The 18,121-nt window shown below is 43.3% G+C and overlaps 1 protein-coding gene across 2 annotated transcripts in view; it reads right to left on the bottom strand.

Annotated features, from left to right (window-relative positions):
• The window catches only part of Cul1 (cullin 1), a 69,975-nt gene extending 53,720 nt beyond the window's left edge, over positions 1–16,255 (bottom strand). The window contains exon 1 of one of the 2 annotated variants that reach the window (XM_005371931.3): positions 15,075–16,255. The gene's annotated coding sequence lies outside the window, so the exon portion shown is untranslated. Of the gene's footprint in view, positions 1–14,624; positions 14,709–15,074 lie in introns of those variants that run through there. The other variant, XM_005371930.2, reaches the window with a different exon arrangement.
• Positions 16,256–18,121: the final 1,866 nt, after the last annotated feature.

Genomic DNA, 18,121 nt, shown 5'->3' with positions numbered 1-18,121 from the left:
GAGTCTGAGCTCACTTCCTCTTCCTCCCAGCATTCTGTTCTGTTTACTCCTCCCACCTATGTTTTAACCTATCAGGGCAAGTAGCTTCTTTATTTAATTAACCAATGACCTTCCTCCATCAGCTAATAAGTTATGTGAAGGAGCATGACTCGAGAAGGGAGATAAGAGGGCTTAATTTTACATATGTCAACTTTGAAAAAAACCACAAAAATGAAAATGCCCAGGTGGACAGCTTTTAAAATTATAAACCTTGGCCAGCGAGACAGCTCAGTGGGTAAAGGTCCTTGTGTAAGGATCATGACCTAAATTTGACCACCTGTGCTCTTATGATGAAAGGAGAGAGCCAATTCCTGAAAGCTGCCCTCTGACCTCCAGTGTGTTATGATGTGCATGCCTGCCTGTAGTAATAGGAGCGGTGGGCTGTGTCCCGCCACCCAGCTAGCTTTACCCGAAATAATTACACGGACACTGTATTCTTTTAAATACTGCTTGGTCCATTTCTATCTAGCCTCTTCTAGGCTAATTCTCACATATTAATTTAGCCCATTTCTAATCATCTGTGTAGCGCCCCTAGGTGCGCTTACCGGGAAGATTCTAGCCTACGTCCATCCTGGGTCGGAGCTTCATCGCGTGTGTCTCAGAGAGCAGAGCTCTTCCGTCCGCCCTGGAGATGGGAGCATGTCGTCTCTGTCTGAGGCGTCTTACCTCACTTCCTCTTCCAGCATTCTGCTCTGTTTACTCCACCCACCTATGTTCTAAGTTATGAGCCCAAGCAGTTTATTACTCAACCAATGAAATCAACAAATTGATATATGATACTCTCACATCACCTGCCCCCTGATGTTAATATTAAGTAAATGTAAAAGAATAGAACACAAAACTCAAGCTCAAAGGAAATCACACCTCAAGAAATAAGCAGACATATACAAGTACAGGTATCAGCCTGGATAATATCCTCAAAGTATAAAAAAGGAGAGATGGGGACTGGCACTTATAACAGCGACTGAGACATAGGCTCTTCTGTCTCACTGGACACAGAAAACCCAAAATACAGACCAAAGGAGAAGAGGTAACGTGATGAGTGCAACAGCAAAAAGGCTATCAATGAAAAGATCTATTCTGAAAGTCACTGTGTATTAAGTGTGTAGAGATTGGGAATCTTAAAAAATGTAGCTGCAGATGAAGAGCCAGTGGTAGAGTGCTTTGTACCCCCGACACCATGGGGCAGGCAGGGGTCTCTGCTAGACGGGGAAGCAAGGAAACCAGCGCACTCAAAACAATTGTGAGAAGAGATGGCAGACTCTGTTGCTAACATACACAGGCACTGCCTTTCCTGATCCTGCTGTCACAGCTGCATCCCCAGGACACCTGAGCTGGGAGAGCTTTTCCCCAGTCCCCATTACACTAGAATGAGTTAAGTTCTGAAGCTAGAATGCAAGTCTAACTTACAAATGTCTGGGCAGATACGACAACTATCATGCCTCAGTTACCAAAACTAAATCACATACCTTACTCAAAAACATAATCCACCTTTTCCGCATGTCTCAGACTGAATTTATGTGACCATGGATTCACAACCAGATACAAAGCAGACCACCATCTGCTGCAGCATGTTTGTGTCTCTGCCTTCTACTCCTTTAAACAAGTCCTTTTGGCAAGCTCAACACTATGACCCCCAACTCAGCTCACCACCAGATGGCATTGAATAAACAAACCAATTGCTGCCAAGAAGAAATAAACAAAGCAAACGTTAAGTGTGACTAGCTTATTCACCTATAAGTCAACAGTACCCAACTGACTGACCTGTTCCATACTGACAGTCTGAACTGTGTTCATTCATGTTAAAATAATCCTTAAAAAATAAATACAGGGCATGGGGAGCATTGTTCAGGGGATTCGGGTTTAGTTTTATCAGATGCATAAGCTCTGGAGAGCTACTGCACAGTATAGTTCCTAGAGTTAATAGCATATTGTATACATGCCGGAAAGTAAAAGAAAAATGCTAAGAAGAAATCCTGAAGGTTCTTGCAAAAGGATAAATATGTGAGGTTATTGAAACTGTTTATAGTTTGATCTCATCATCTAATAGCATTTAGGGGACCAGAAGTATAATATCTTAGCAGTAAGAGCTCAGGTCTAGGCCCTGGCCTCCAACCCTGCTACCAAAAAGGTAAAGAACAGCTATCTTATTGTATGTCATAAATATAAAAAAGTTTCACCTCAACAAGGTAAAGGAGGGAAGTGAAACACCAGATTCCCAGAACTGTTGTAAGGATTAAGACACTCTAGGTGGAAACATAGCTGGGACATAGTAGGACCCCTCCCAGCAAATGACTGCGTTCTTCCTTCTAAAACCCAGAGTGGCAGAAGATGTTCCTTAAAACCCATGAGCTTCTAAATCATATGTATTTACTAGAAAAGGGTTACAATCCATTAAAAACAAGGGCAAGTCTAGGATAATGAACTTATTCATGTAGTATTTGCAAAACTTTCCTTAAAAAGGAGACTAGAAGTTGTTGATTTGTATATTGCACTTGTGAAACATACTTATAGACAACAAAACAGAAAACACTAGTAATCAAAAGATACCATTTAATATTAAATGTTATACTTATTTTCTTTACTTAATTTGAAATTAGGCTTTCTTAATAGTCATTGCTATTTGGGTAATCAGTGCTTTATTAAGTAGGTTTTACATTTATAACTGTTATTATAAAAATGAAAAATGTATATTTACTTTTTCTATTGCTGCAATAAAATACCCTGACAATAGAACTTTAGGGAGGAAGGCTTTATTTAGTATCACTTTAAGGGTGCAGACCATCGTGAAAGGGAAGGTAAGGTGGCAGGAGTATAAGGCAGCTGGCCACATTGTATTCACAGTCAGGAAGCAGAAGCTGATGAAAGACTATGCTCAGGTAGCTTTTTTCTTGAGTTCGCAATTCTAGCTGGAGGAATGGTATTGCCCATCCCAACCTACTCTAGATAATTCCTCAGAGATGTGCCAGAGATTTGTTTCTATGGTGATCATAGAAACATCAATTTGACATGTGTATATATAATGACTATCTGTAAACAGCAAATCTCACCCTCTTAGAGATTTCAAGAGCAAAACCACTGATCCACAGGCCCATGGTTCTATGGCTGGAGCTGGTGCGTGGTTGACAGCTCAATCTTCAGCACTCAACAGCATCTGGCACAATGCAGATGTTCTAGCAACACTGGTTAGCTACGCACTCTACATCCTGTGACAACACAACTGACACTCTGCAGACACTTTGCAGAGGACCATGTTCAGCACCCACATCCCGACTCAGAACCTTGTAACTCCAGCTCCAGGGGATTCATCGCCTTCTTCTGGCCACGGCCATCTAGCACACACAACACACGTGGGCAAGTACTCATAAAAATAAACCATTTAAAATTTCGGGAGAAAGGTAGTTATTTAAACAAGCTGTACAAACTATAATACTGAGGTTATAAGTTAAGAAAGAAGACCATGACTCCCAATCTTGGCGGAGGTCAAGAGCAAACATTTGTATTTTGAACTTCACAGTTCCGACCTGCTCCCACCACTCTCTGAAAGCTAGCTAAGCTCGGGAACCAGATCCTCAAATTTTTACAAAATGAATTCAGCAGCCTTCTCCTTTTGTCATTCTTGTTCTTATTCTGATTGTAGAATATAAACATTTACAGTCATTCTCTCAAACATATGTTTTCAACTACAGGAAATCTCAGATATCAAAGTATAGAATTTTCTCATAGGAATGAACATCTAGCAATTAGTAAATAATTTTTGTTCTCTTAGAACTGGTACCAGAACAATTATTAGAAGACTATCTCTATTAAGCCTAAATATCTATAAAGCATTAAAAGTACTAAAATTACTTCATACTGAAGTTTAGCTCAGCCAACCTCTGTACTTTTTCTACTTTAATTATACTCCAGGAGGATACCATGAACACTTAGAAAACTTGAAAATTTGCCAGGAAATATAAGCACATGAGACTCCAAAGGTGTCATATAAAACTGACCTGTTTGTCAAAATCTAGTTTAAAATCTAGTTTTTTTAAAAATTATATTTACTTGTGAGGTGAAGGAAGCTTGAGAGACAGGTGGGAGGTAGAAGGTCAAAGGACAGTCTGCAGGTGTTGGTTCTCCTCTTCCACATGTGCATTCAACCTCAGGTGGTCAGGCTTGGTTGCAGGCACTTTTACCTGTGCTAAGACATCTCTCATCAGCCCCCAAATAGTCTAGTTTTAACTACTATTTAACTACAATTTTCAGTTTCAGGACAATACTTTCCCTTAATAATCTAGTTGAATCTTATTTCTTCAAAAATATATACTGGTAATCTTATGTATTTTGTTGCTAAGCATTTCCCTTTAAAATAAGAAAAAATGGAATTGTATTTCCCCATCATCCACCTACAGCATACATGCTGTTCAAACTAAGAGATATAATCCATTATTCCTGTATAGATCAGGAAATCAATTTAGTAAATAGCAACTGGGACTATTTTGTAAAGACTAACAAAGAAAACAAATGAACTTCATAGGACCTAACAAGGTATGTATTACAGATGGAGTATTCCTTATCCAAATGCTCAGAGCCAGAAGAGTTTTTTTTTTCTCTTTGAGACTTTGGAATGTCATAAGCATATATAAGATATCTTGGATATGCAATTCAAATCTAAACATCAACTTCATTTATGTTCTACACATACTTTATAAAAACAGAGGCTGAAATGAAGGTAAACTCATTGAGCATTTTTTGACAGTGGCAAGTCACATAAAATTTGGTGTGGAATTTCCCACTTGGAGTATTGAGCTGGTCCTCAAAAAGTTCCTGATTTTAAGCATTTCAGATGCTTGCTGTACTATAGAAACACTACAAGGATATTTTTTAAGTATTTATTTATTTATTTATTTAGTATACAATATTCTGTCTGTGCGTATGCCTGCAGGCCAGAAGAGGGCACCAGACCCCATTACAGATGGTTGTGAGCCACCATGTGGTTGCTGGGAATTGAACTCAGGACCTTTGGAAGAGCAGGCAATGCTCTTAACCTCTGAGCCATCTCTCCAGCCCACTACAAGGATATTTTGAGGCAAACGTGTAAGCATTTTGGTACTTGAAATCCTCACTCCACAACTCACTAGAGATCTCGTCACTGCTGAGCCTCTTTCGTTGTCTATAGGGAGACAATACTAGTTTTCCAGTCAGAATGAAGTAATAAATCTTGCCTGTAAATTCCCCAATACCTCTGATATGATGATACAAAAGCAGTAGTGCCCCCAAACTCACACCAAAGTGTTCCCATCAAAAGTGTATGATAATGGTCCCTTGTTTCTCTCCCTCTCTGAGGCTTGTGCATGAGAACTGCTTTGGCTAAGATGTAGTATGTCATGACTGAGGCCATGAGATCTACTTCAACTCATAGTTCCCATACTCCTACTCAGTCAATTTCCATGTTTCATGTGCACAGTGACCACTTTGTCCTGTGGTCAGTGAGTACTAAGGCCTGAAAAACTATCTGCTTAATAAGAGTCTGAAAGTGGCACATCATGAGGACATGCAGCTAGCTATTTATCACCTCATCAGGACTTTCAATTAAAGACAGAACAACCCCCCTCCTTTCTTCTATTCTGCTAAAATAACTCAGATGCTCTGAGTTGAAAACTCATCAGGGATCTCCTTAGTTAAGCTAACATTCAAGCATACTTCCTCCTACTCTACTACATAAATTAGCTGAAGAGAAACATGCACTTCTTTTATTTCAATTCTTTCATGTGTGTGGGGGGGGTCATGAACACTAGGCAAGCACTGCATCACACGGCTGCATCCTTATTTTTCACTTTGAGGCAGGTCACTAGGTTGTCAGGGCTAACCTGATCCATAATCTTCCTACACTGGCCTGCTATGTAGCAGAGGTTCTAGATCTTCACACCAGTCCCAGAGTTTTACACTGTTTGATCTGAAGAAAATTTACTACTGTACTGACCTCAAACAAAGAAATGAGGGGTTAAGTGCATGCTCCATTCTCATGAGATCCTCGACATGAAAAGAAATCCTGGAAGCACCCAAGAGTTCAGAGTAAGCTCGATGTCACCTCCTGTTGCCATCCCTGTTCTGGGTGTATGGTCATGCTACATTTCCAAAAAGTCATCCCGTCCATGTGTAGGTGTATGCACTCATGTGCAAGCATGTGTGCACATGTATGTGCATTCTAGAGGCCAACCTTAGGGGTTCCTCTTATGCCATCCACCTGCTTTGGGTTTTGTTTGCTTTTGGATGATCTCTCACATCCGCAATTAACTTCCGCTTAGAAGATGGTTTTCAAACAGATAGGCCTCCAGCACTTTGTAAATGCTGGAGATTTTTCTTGAACTGACTGCTCCCAATCAAGATGTGTGGCTTTCTTCTCAATAACAAAATCATCTTCACAGCTTGCATAACTTGCTTTTTTTTTTTTCAAACTATAAGAGTGGTTACTAGGGTTTCTAGCTTTTGCCTTCACATCTGGACCCAGGTTGACCTATCCTCCTGGGCTCCAATGCCCCTCCCACCTACAGCTCTCCAGAGGCTGCCATCACAAGAAGTATTAAGGGGCAGAAGAGACAGACACATTAGCAGCTTACCTGCAATAATTGAGTCTGGCCCTACATTCAATCCCAAGTACTAAAAACCACTAAACCCTGCTGTCTGTATTTTAATAAGCACACCCTCCATGCAGAGATGTTCATCCCGTCTATCCTTACACCAGATGGTGTAAGTTGTACAACTGGTGTTGTACAGAGCCACACACTGTCCTCACTGCTGCATTGTTTAGTGTATGCAGCCTCAAAACAAAACGCTGATGATTGGAACTAATAACACAGACCTCTAATTCCAGCTACTAAGGCAGCCAGGCAAAAGTTTCCAAATCTAAGGCTAACCTAAGCTGCAAAGACAGTTCAAGGCCAACCCAGACAACTTCTAAAGATCTTGTCAAAACAGAACGAAAAAAAATCCAAAAGGGCTGGAGATAAATTACAGCTCAATAGCCATTTGCTTACCATATCCAAGACCCCAATACACCTAACAACAAAACTACCATGGTGTCATAATTTTACTGTTACATAACTTGCTTCACTTATTTGGGTATTGCTCAAGAAAGATTTCTAAACTTATCTTCAAGTAGCTTATTTTGAAAGCCATTATTTATGCTTTCAGGTAAAAGTACACTTTTTAAGTTAAGGAACACTGAAACTACAAAATCCAGATTTTCTCCCATAGCCTTTTTTTTTTTTTTTCCCCGACACAGGGTTTCTCTGTAGCTTTGGAGCCTGTCCTGGAACTGGCTCTTGTAGACCAGGCTGGCCTCAAACTGACAGAGATCTGCCTGCCTCCGCCTCCCGAGGGCTGGGATTAAAGGCGTGCGCCACCACCGCCCGGCAGAAGAATTTTTTTTTTAATTCTGAAAAACAGTTAATAGGTAGAATGAGTCTATTCTAAATTATAAATATTAGGATAGAAATAAATCACAACTTTGGAATAGCCAAAGCGATCTCATAAATTAAAAACAAAAGAAAAGGGGCTAAAGAGATGGCTCAGCAGTTAATAGGATTTGTTGCTCTTCCAGGACTCAAGCTCAGTCCCCAGCACTCACATGGTGGCTCACAAACAGCTGTTAACTCCAGTTCAAGGGAATCTGACACGCTCTCCTGGCCCTCCTCTAACACCATGCATATATATACATGGTAGACATATATTGTCTTAGTCACTGTTCTATTGCTGTGAAGAGTCACCATGACAAAGGCAACTCTTACACAATAAAGCCTTTAACCAGGGGGCTTGCTTACAGTTTCAGAGGTTTAGTCCATTTATCACTATGTCAGGGATCATGGTAGAAGGCAGGAGTGGTGTGGTAGAAATACCTAAGAGCTACATCTTGATCCACAGGCAGACAAACAAGAGACAAAAACAGAGACACACAGAGAGCGAGAGCACCTGGTCTTAGTGTGGGCTTTTGAAACGTCATAGCTTACTCCCAGTAGCAACACACTTCCTCCAAGGCCATACCTACTCCAACAAAGCCATACCTCCTAACCCTTCTCAAATAATGCAAATAGCCAAATCAATTATACCCAAAGCATCCTATCGCACAAGAAGCATTCAAGTTGAATTTCAGTAGACTTGCTGATGAATAGCATCATTTCTGTGAGATGTGCCAAAGTCTAGTTTCAACCAGAACAGCAAAGATGGACTTCTTCCAGGTAAGGCATCTGCAAGAAGGAGAAAGCTAAGAAGCGGCAACCAGTAAGTCAAAAAGTACATATTCAGCAAGTCTTTGGCACAAACTTGGTGCTGAACACCAGTGTTCCTGTAACATTAACCTGTAAGTAAAGCACTTAAAGACTTTTAATCTTTAAGATGGGAGGAGTCTGTCATCCTATACTCCCTTTGGTCTCTCTCCCAAACCATTCTTACACTTCCCAAAGGTAAGCCTGGCATCTGCACCCATTCCTAAGATTTCATTTAGGACTTAGGAGTCTGTCTGCCCCACGGCTTACCAACCTCAAGCTCATGCAGGATTCCAAACCTTTCCTTCTAGACTGACCAGAGCAAGCCTCTTTCCAACTCCCAGGAAGGAAGATCTAAGTTCTCACCTTTTCTGCACGTTGTGAGTTTAAGATGTCTATCAGGTACAAATAACTATTTTAGTTTCCCCCTTGATACCTGGTAAGAGTTTCTATGCATTTTATGCATTCTATGCATTTTATGCACATTTCTCTTAATCCCCAGAATTATTTCTAATTTAGAGTATCTTTTTTTTTAGATAACTGATAAAAACAAAACTTTCAGTTTTCCAAAGCATAAACTGTGTCAAGTAATTTTTCCTAATTTTTAGTTAGGTTTATTACTATACATGAAGGTATTATAGTTTCAACATTCAACTTAAAATGTATCTACTATTATTAGGAGTTATGAACTAAGCAAAACAGGATGGAATGTTCAGTTATCACCAAGAAAAAGGAAAACTCAGCTAGCTGTCCAGATGGCTCAGCAGAGAAAGGCAGCTGCCTCCAGGTCTGGTGACTGGAGCTTGATCGCAAGAACCCACAAGGTAGAAGAAAAGAACTGAGTGCTACAAGTTTGTCCTGACTTCCACATAGGCTACCGCATGCCTATGTACATACTTGTGTAGACACACACTTTTTTTAAAAAAAGGAAACATCCGCTATGACGGCTCTTTTAAATAAACAGTAAGATATCAAAACACGGTGAGCTTCATGAGACTAAGACAGTTTAATGGAAGGACCTGGAGCATGAGACAAGGACACGAATGAGAACAAACGACAGAACCTAACCAAAGAACCAAGCTGCTCACTAACCTACTCACTAACGCATGGAAAGGAGGGGCAGGGAACTCAAATACCAACTCATTTCTGCACTGAATAAGCAAAATGATTTTCCTTGGCAGTGGTTCTTCAATTACTATTTTCTTAAGATTTATGCTTTTGAAAATTATCTCACTGTGCTGGGAATGAAACTCAGTGGTGGAGGACTTGCTTAGCATACAGAGTTTGAGGCTCTACTGGGGTCCATTCCCATCACCTTGGCCCCAAAAGATTCCAAAGAAGAACCAATCCACTATTTTACATTTTTAGCTGTCTATTTGCATTATAAAAATTAGCACAAAAAACTAAAATGAACCATTCTTAAAGATAATCACTATTACCTTTAACGTGCAGTTATCTTCCAAAAATATATACACTCACACAACAAACTCTATATATTACAAATTAATTTTTATTATTTTTGCAATTTAATACTCAATACAGCATTACAAAAATGCAAAGATTTACCTTAACCATGCTCAAATAGTTATCCACAATAACCCCAAACTGAAAATGAATGCACAATTAAGACGGCATTAAGCCGGGTGGTGGCGGCACACACCTATAATTCTAGCACTTGAGAGGCAGAGGCAGGCAGATCTCTATGAGTTCCAGGCCAGCCTGGTCTACAGAGCAATTTCCATGACAGTCAAAAGCTACACAGAGAAACTCTTTCCGGGTGTGTGTGTGTGTGTGTGTGTGTGTGTGTGTGTGTGTGTGTGTGCACATTAAGTCACATGGGGGGGTCATTAGTCTATTACCACTTTTTATGTGAATAAAAAACTTAAAATTAGGCAAGTTATATCAAATTATACATCATTTCAAAAGTTCCTGTTACACAGCTTGTGCTTGAAAAACTGTATTTAGTTGGGGCTGAAGAGATGGCTCAGCAGTTAAGAGCATTTCCTGAGCTGTCAGGATCAGTTTCCAGCACCAACACATGGCTTGTAACCAGTTCTAGGAGATCCAGTGCTCTCTTCTAGTCTCTGTGGTCACCAGGTCTGCTCTCAGGGCACCAGGCACACATATGGCACATACACATATATGCCTGCAAACATCCCCACAGGGAAAAATATTTTAAATTATATTTACTTATACTCTTTCTATCAACAAGTAGGCATACTTCTCCACCTTCTCAACAGAAGTGGCTTATTTGAAAACAGCTCAGATGCCCACTTCTGGGAACACTGCTGGTGAAGCTAAAGACTTCTTGGTTTTCTACCCTAGTTTGTCTTTTTTTCCATGTGAAGAAATCTTTCTTTCCCATTAGTTTACAATCTCTCTTTGATAGTCTAAAAAATAAATTTGCTTATAAAAACATTCTTGTTTGTGATTTGCCGTTTATCATAAGGAAGTTTTATAATTCCAAAGTAATTGTACTATCTTCTTTAAAGTCTGTATTTTTGGTATTATGGTATTATTTAAGTTTCTCCACCTGAGACTTTAAATTGTTATTTTTGGTTATTAATTTTTTTTTCTAAAAAATATTTTAAAAGCACACAAGTTCACCTAAAATCACCATTTTACAACTTTAATTACTTATACCAGCACATACTTTATACAGAGTTAAATTGACAGCCTATTTTCTAAAGTATTTTCTGACACAGGCCTTTTAAAAAAATGTAGCTTATTAACTGGTTTTAAGAACATAACACCAACTTACAACAGCCCCGAAGTCCCACAATTGCCCCTGCCTACACCAGCTGTGCCTAAGTACTCTCCAGTGTTTTCCGAAGGACCAGGAAGAATAAACTCACTCCTGGGAGCCAACCATTGTTATGTATGATACATTCTATTGTAAAGGTCAGACATCAACACTTAAAGATGCTCTCACTTTAGTCTCTACTAATCTTCCTCTATTTCATATACATCAGACTTTCAGGGTGAGCCCTTGGTTAAAAGTTAATGGTAAGCTCCGGGATTACCATCTTGCTCTAACCTCCCACCTGGGTGGGGCATTACATCTTCTTAGCCTTGATAGAAACTACTCGGTCCAGGAACCTTTTTTCTACAAGGAAGGTTAAACGTCAGTACTTACACTTCACAGGGCTTTGCAGAAATGGAAGGATGTACATGAATATTGGCATGAGCATTGTGCTAGGTACTAGGGTGAAATTTGTTCCACCGTGTCCCTGGGTAAAGGTCAGTTTAGTGGAAGAAACCACCAAGTGTCATCAGAAGGTTAAGCACTGAGATAATACCATAGACAGGACATCATGAGGACCAGGAAAAGCTCTTAGACAGCATGGCAGCTTTCCTGAGATGGAGATGCCTGAGCTTACAAGTGGTAAGAAGGAAAAGAAAGACACGGAGATCACCAAACGGAACAGAATTGCAATCAAGCTGAAGCGTGAGTGAAAGCGGAGAGCAGAGTATCTTTCCTCTGTCCAGGCTTCCCAAAGGAGAAAGTTAATACAATCAAACCCAGGCTTTTTATAACTCTGGTGGTCATACACAAATGGTATGTTATGTTCTACAAGGTAGTTCTTCAATGCCCACTGCTTGTGTTTAAAAGTTATGACATTCTCATGGAATTCACATAGTTTAAGGGATTAAAGAAAACTTAGATGATATCACTTAAAAACCACCTTAGGTACTTGCTGCCAAGACTAAGGAATTGAGTTTGGTCTCTGGGGCCCAAAAGATAGAGAACAGACTACTGAAGTCCACCTTCTGGCTTCCACATGTGCGCTGGGGTGCATGCACATGAAGCATGCGTGCTTACACACATTAAAAAATGAACTTAGAGCTGTCCCTTAAAATAGATGGCTAACAGCTTTTTCTCCAGGGATATCTAAAAGATAATCCTCAAAGACAGTTCACCCTATTATTTCATTGGTAAGGGTAGAAAGACTGTGCTTTGGGGCTTACATCGGGCTCAAACTGCAAGGAATTAATGATTCTGGGGGGTGTGGTCTAACAAATTAAATCTGAAGAATACCAAGTAACGTTGCTTGACTTAAAGCGTGTTCACTTTAACTTCATTTCCATACTGAAATGAAGGCATGATACCCTATATCTTCCCACAGAAACTTTTGGTACAACTGGGCTGACCTATCTTCCCAGTAGGAAACAGCCTTAAATACTAACCTGCTCTACATCAAAGGCAAAGAGATAAAAACAAGTTTGTTTCAATTAATAACAAAAAAAAGTCTAAATATTGATCCCTTGAACTAGATTTATTTCACACTATTTGAATTTCCACAACTAAAGAAACCCTCAACATTTTCCCCTAGGACATAGGAACTAGCTATGGAGACGGAGGAGGAGACACACAGATGACAGTTTCATTCTAAAGAGGCAACATAATAAAGTTTGCCCTCTTACCCAGCTCAACAGCAGGCATCATGACTGTTTTCTGCAGCCAAAATTAGGGGGAGTAGTAAAACCCTAGGATTAATTTAGTTAGTTCAAAAAATTTATTCAAGGTACCACCAAGATCACGTTCTATGTTATTTGAGGGAAACAAAGGACTTATTCCCTTTTCTTCAATGATCTCATAGTCAAAATGTATGGAAAATAAGCTGGCACTGGCAAAATTAAACAAAGCAACAAGGAGGAGGAGTTCCTGAGAACAACTCTCTACAGTGTCTAAAGACACCTGGCCAGATCAGCTCAAATATATGCAGCATGGAGGAATTCCGGCCCAGGAAAGACACATTTTACAAACTGATGAAGCATCCTAGCACATCTAAAGTTGGTTGGCTTTTTTAAAAGAAGATACCAATGAGGGGAAAAGGGAAGAGGTTAACATTTTTAGAAAGTACTTCAGCCTTTTCTCCCAGGTTTTGTAAGTGCTCCCCCAAAACCTCCAAAAATGGGGATAATAGAAGATAAAACAAGCCAGTTTTGTGTTTGCATACTCAGAATTTAAAATGAGATGTAACCTTTTTTTTTTTTTTTTTTTTTTTTGGTTTTTCGAGACAGGGTTTCTCTGTGGCTTTGGAGCCTGTCCTGGAACTAGCTCTTGTAGACCAGGCTGTAACTTTTTTAACTTACTATTATGGGAAGCAATAAATACAGGTTTTAAGTAAAAATTAAATAACTGCTTGAAACTTTTTCAAACAGAGGAAAAGAACCCTCATATCCTTATTTTCTTAAACTACACTAGCTTCTTCAATGTGTTAGGTTTAGTTCCTAGAAACTTAAAAGTAAAAAGGTTGGTTCCTCTTGTCACCCCAATAAGCGCCTTTCTAAAACAGTGATCATTTATTCCACACTTAGCTTTAGGCTGTTTTATCGCTCCTCCATCAAAGACTAAGTACACACAGAGCAACTAAAAACGCTTGGACAACTTGACTGCGTTTCAGTCTGTGCCCTTACCACAGACCCCCAACGACTGCGAACTAACTCTACAAGCCCCCACAGTGACCTCGTCGGGAAGGGGAATCATTTTGGCTCCCTTAACTTCGGAGATTAGGCTCAAGGAATGAGTGTGCGTGCGTTCCTTGCTTTCTGAATTAGCTCGTGTGTCTCACGGTGCACAGGTGACAGGAAGAGGGGGCTTTCAGGGCCACGCGGGACTTAAGAATAGAGGAGCGCGAGCCACGGGCCACGGGACCCCGACTCGGTCCTCCTGGCCCGGCGCCCGGTTACCTTTGGGGTCACAGCGCGCGCTCCCGCCGGGCCCGGGGGCGCGCCGAGGCCGCCGCGCTGGGCCCAGCCCGACTCGAGCGGGCTGGCGGACGCCCCGGGGCTCCGTGCGTTTGGAAAAGCACACCGCATCCCTGCGCGCCTGCCCGGCCACGCTCACGGAGAGAAAGGAGCCCCGGGCACCACTGTTACCCAATAATCATGCCCCGCACCGTCGCAACAATGCGAGCCCCCGGTTCTCCGAGAGCACGAGTCCCCGGGTTCACAGGCGCCCCGGCCGAGCGGAACCCGCAGGGCCGAGGGGAAGGGAGGGCTGGGTGGCGCGTGAGGTGCGGAGGCCGGCGCCACAGGCCGCGCCGAGTCCGGCTTTTTCCCAGTGCGTAGCCGGGGCCTGGCCCTGCGAGTCCTGGCCCAGGCCGAGCCCGGCCGGCCGGGTGACTCAGGCCGGGCCTGCCGGCTCCGCTCCGCCCTCGGCGTCCTCCGCCCACGACTTCCCTGGCCCGGCCGCCATTCCGCCTGGCCGCGGCGCGGCGCCTCAGGCCTCGCCGGCAGCCCGGGCTCGCCCGCCGCAGCCCGAGTCACTGCGACGCCGCGGCTCTGCCGGGGCCTGCGCTGCCTCTCGCCGCCGCGGCCCGAGCCGCTACTCACCCGCATCTCCAGGCGCCCCCCGACGCTCGGGCGACGGCGTGTAGTGCTCGCGGGGCCCGCCGAGGTCTGGCCGCGTCCCTCAGCGCCCGGGCTGCCCCGCCTGGAGCTGCGTGCGACACGGCGCCCGCTCCTCCTCCTCCTCCCCTGCCCGCCTGCCGGCCCTCCTCCTCCCGCCGCCGCCGCCGCCTGCACCACGCAACCTCCGCCCTCTCGCCGTCCCTCCGCCGCTCCCCGCCCTCCCGGCTTCACCGGCTCTGGCGACCGCGGGGCGAAGCTGTGGGGGAGGGAGGGCCGGGACGCGCCGCCATCGGCGTCCGGGGCGGGGGAGCCGAGAAACCGTCGCCGCCATCGCCCAGCCAGCGGCGGCGCGGGAGGGGCACCGAAACCGCCCGCCCGCAGGCCCCGGCCGCCCCTCCGTGGCGAGGCCCCGCTTGGTGCGGGCATTTCTACCTGCGACCCATGGCCCCTGCTTCCCGAACGCTGAGCCGGGCACTGCCGGACGCGCCGGATCCTCCGCCAGGTTTTCCCGCCGCCCTCGCGTCGGGGCGGCCTCTCAAGTCTCGGCTTCCCGCCACTTCGGACTCCACGTGGGGGCTGAGCTGAGGTTGGGGGCTCTGGCCACAGAAACTTCCGGAAGCAGCTGTGGGAGAGGGGCTCCGAAGCCCCCTGCCCCTCAGCTGCGCACATCTCCCGGGAGCTGACAGGGACCGCAACACCACAGGGCCTGGAGGTGAACCAGAGGCAATATCCCCGACCGCCGGATGAGAAAGTCAGATGGGCAGGCAGCCCCCAAATCAGCGCAGACTCCAGAGAAACGTGCCTCTCCGACCCCCTTCCTACTTGTAGACCTTGGGGATCCCCCTGCCGAGTACCAGCTTGCCCACATACTGTGTGTGGTGTGTGTGTCTGTGTGTTTGTTTATCTCCCTCTTTAATATTTTCTCCAAACTAAAGTAGGCTTCCTTCCCTCTTTAGGTCCAAAAAAATTAAAAAAGATTAAAATCTCTGTGAGGTTTCAATTTTGGACTCAATTGGAGTTTGCGATTCCAAGCTGGGATGGCATGAAACAATATTGTTTTTACATCTAGAATTAGATGTTAGAAATCAGCTCTTGTGTTTGTAATATTCAATTGTAAAGTTGATAACACCCCCCTAGCCACAGGTGAAAGCTAGCGAAAGGTAGATTGACCCCCACACCTACCTAGAGGCGGCTGTTTTAAAATCCAGGTTCAGATCTGTCCATCTGATTCCCGGAACAAGCAAGGAAAGATTTTCAGTTAGCCCATCATCTGGGCTAAAGATGTCTTTGGTGTAACTTTCTGTTTTGAGCAAACTAGAACACTGCAGATGCTAATGTACCACTTTGGGGCAGAAATCCTCAGCCGACCTGCCGGTCCGTGTGCACAGCTTCAGAGCTTTTTCAAAGGAATGGCCCACTGGTGTGCTGCTGTGTTTAGTCCCTTTTATTGAGCTGAAGCCTTTTGTCATCTATTAAATATTTTTAGAAGTGTTTTTATGTGTGTATCCCAAATTATGTTATTTTCGTTTGTCTTGAGCAACCCCTCAATAACTCAGTCTAAAGAAACTTAGATGTATTTATTTAGTAATTTCTTTTGTAGACACGATAAAGGTGAAGATTAAAAATGTAGGTTTGTCCCGTGTATGTTTTGGCTTTCATTTTAAACTGAATTCCTGTGTGTTCAAAGATAACAGTTTACCTCCTCTTCATACTCTCTAATCTGGTGCCGTCAGTCTCGTTCTGTATGTGTTCCTGTGATTTCCCACCTCAAGATAAGAGTTGCATGCATCAACTTTGAGGGTTTCCTCCAATGGGTTTGGCCTTAAATACAAGTGTTTAGTGCCCCCAGTTCACTCCCCATCTCTCATGGGCTCCAGTCTGGTGGAGGTGGGTCTTGTATCTTATCTGTTGCTTTCATTGGTTAACTAATAAAACTGCTTCGCCTGATAGGACAGAAAATTAGGTAGGCAGAGTAGACAGAACAGAATGCTGGGAGAAAGAAGCCGACTCAGGCAGTCGCCATGATTCTCCCACCTGACAAAGCTGCAGGTTAAGATCTTCCCTGGTAAGCCACCTCATGGGCTACACAGATTATTAGAAATGGGTTAGATCAATATGTAAGAGCTAGCCAATAAGAGGCTGGAACTAATGGGCCAGGCAGTGTTCAAAAGAATACAGTTTCTGTCTAATTATTTCGGATAAAGCTAGCCATGCGGGCAGCCGGGTGCCAGGAAAGTAGCCCGTCGCTCCTATTACAACAGAGTGGCGCCCAACGTGATGGACTAAATTCACTTATTTTAAACATAAAAGGCTTAAAAATAAGAAAAAGAGAGTTTAACGCGGCTTTTTTGCTGTTTGTGGGTGGCGTGCTGCAGAGAGAAATTGTCCTGACTCAGCAACAGGAAAAATCTGGCTCTTAAAATGCTGGCTCTGGGCTATGCTGCCATTGTGATCTCTGTCTGGCTCCTGCAGGAGACAGAGCTTTTGAATGGAGCATTTGGAGTAAAGTGCTATGGCTTGCTTGATGGCAATGTGGACTGCTGTGTGCCTGGAATTGTGTGTGGCTCAGGGGCACCAAATGGCTCTGAGGCAGGAGCAGCTCAGCTCCACCATGCTGAACTGTGCTGGTCTTGGGCAGGAACTACTGTAATTACCATAATAACAGCGCAGTTAAGGTTTAGACTGGCAGTAAACAGGCGGTACCATATTACTCCTACATGGTGCAACTTAAGTTTTTAAGAAGTGCTTAGCATTTTAAGAAATGCTCCTGGATAGTAAAAAAATTACAGATTCACAATAAAACAGATTCAGACAGACCACTAAATGAGTCACAGTGTTGGATGAATGTACGTAGGCTTGGGAGAGAGAGAGAAGAAAAAGAATATAAAGAATAAAGTTAATGTCTTAAAAAAAAAGGGTAAAGTCTTTAAAGAGACAGTACAGATATTTATAGATTAAGAAAAATAAAGAGTCTTCATTTTCTACTGTCAACGCTGTCATCTTCAGTGGCTGGACATGTTCATTCACCTGTGTCCCCTTTGTAACCAGATTGCATCTGTTCTGAGCAATGGTAACTGCTGCTCAAAATCCCCTTCATCTTCTCTGTCTCAGCAAACCTGGTGTCATTCAGGATGAGCCACGTGGAAAGACCGTGACACCAGAATCAAAGTTCAAAACAGTCTCACAAGGCTTTAGCCAGCCAAAGTCAGTGTGATTAAAATACAGCTTCGTCAATTAGAAACAGTAATATAGTTGGGAAAGCTCAGTTCTAGATTTAAACAGCTGTTTTTTAAATACCCCATAGCCAGCTTCCCATATGTGCCCTCGGGCGTGCCTTGAAGACAGGGATTATTTCTTAAAGTTTGCCAGTTCCTTCAGCATTGTACTGGACGAATACTGAAGCCTGCCCAAAGCATGTGTACGACTCCTCAAATGGAGGAGCACTGAGTCGCTTGGATGGTCTTAGGAACTATTATTTC

Source organism: Microtus ochrogaster, unplaced genomic scaffold (genome assembly GCF_000317375.1).
Source record: "Microtus ochrogaster isolate Prairie Vole_2 unplaced genomic scaffold, MicOch1.0 UNK141, whole genome shotgun sequence".
In the NCBI taxonomy this organism is placed as follows: domain Eukaryota; kingdom Metazoa; phylum Chordata; class Mammalia; order Rodentia; family Cricetidae; genus Microtus; species Microtus ochrogaster.
This window is presented reverse-complemented; position numbering and strand designations above follow the sequence as displayed.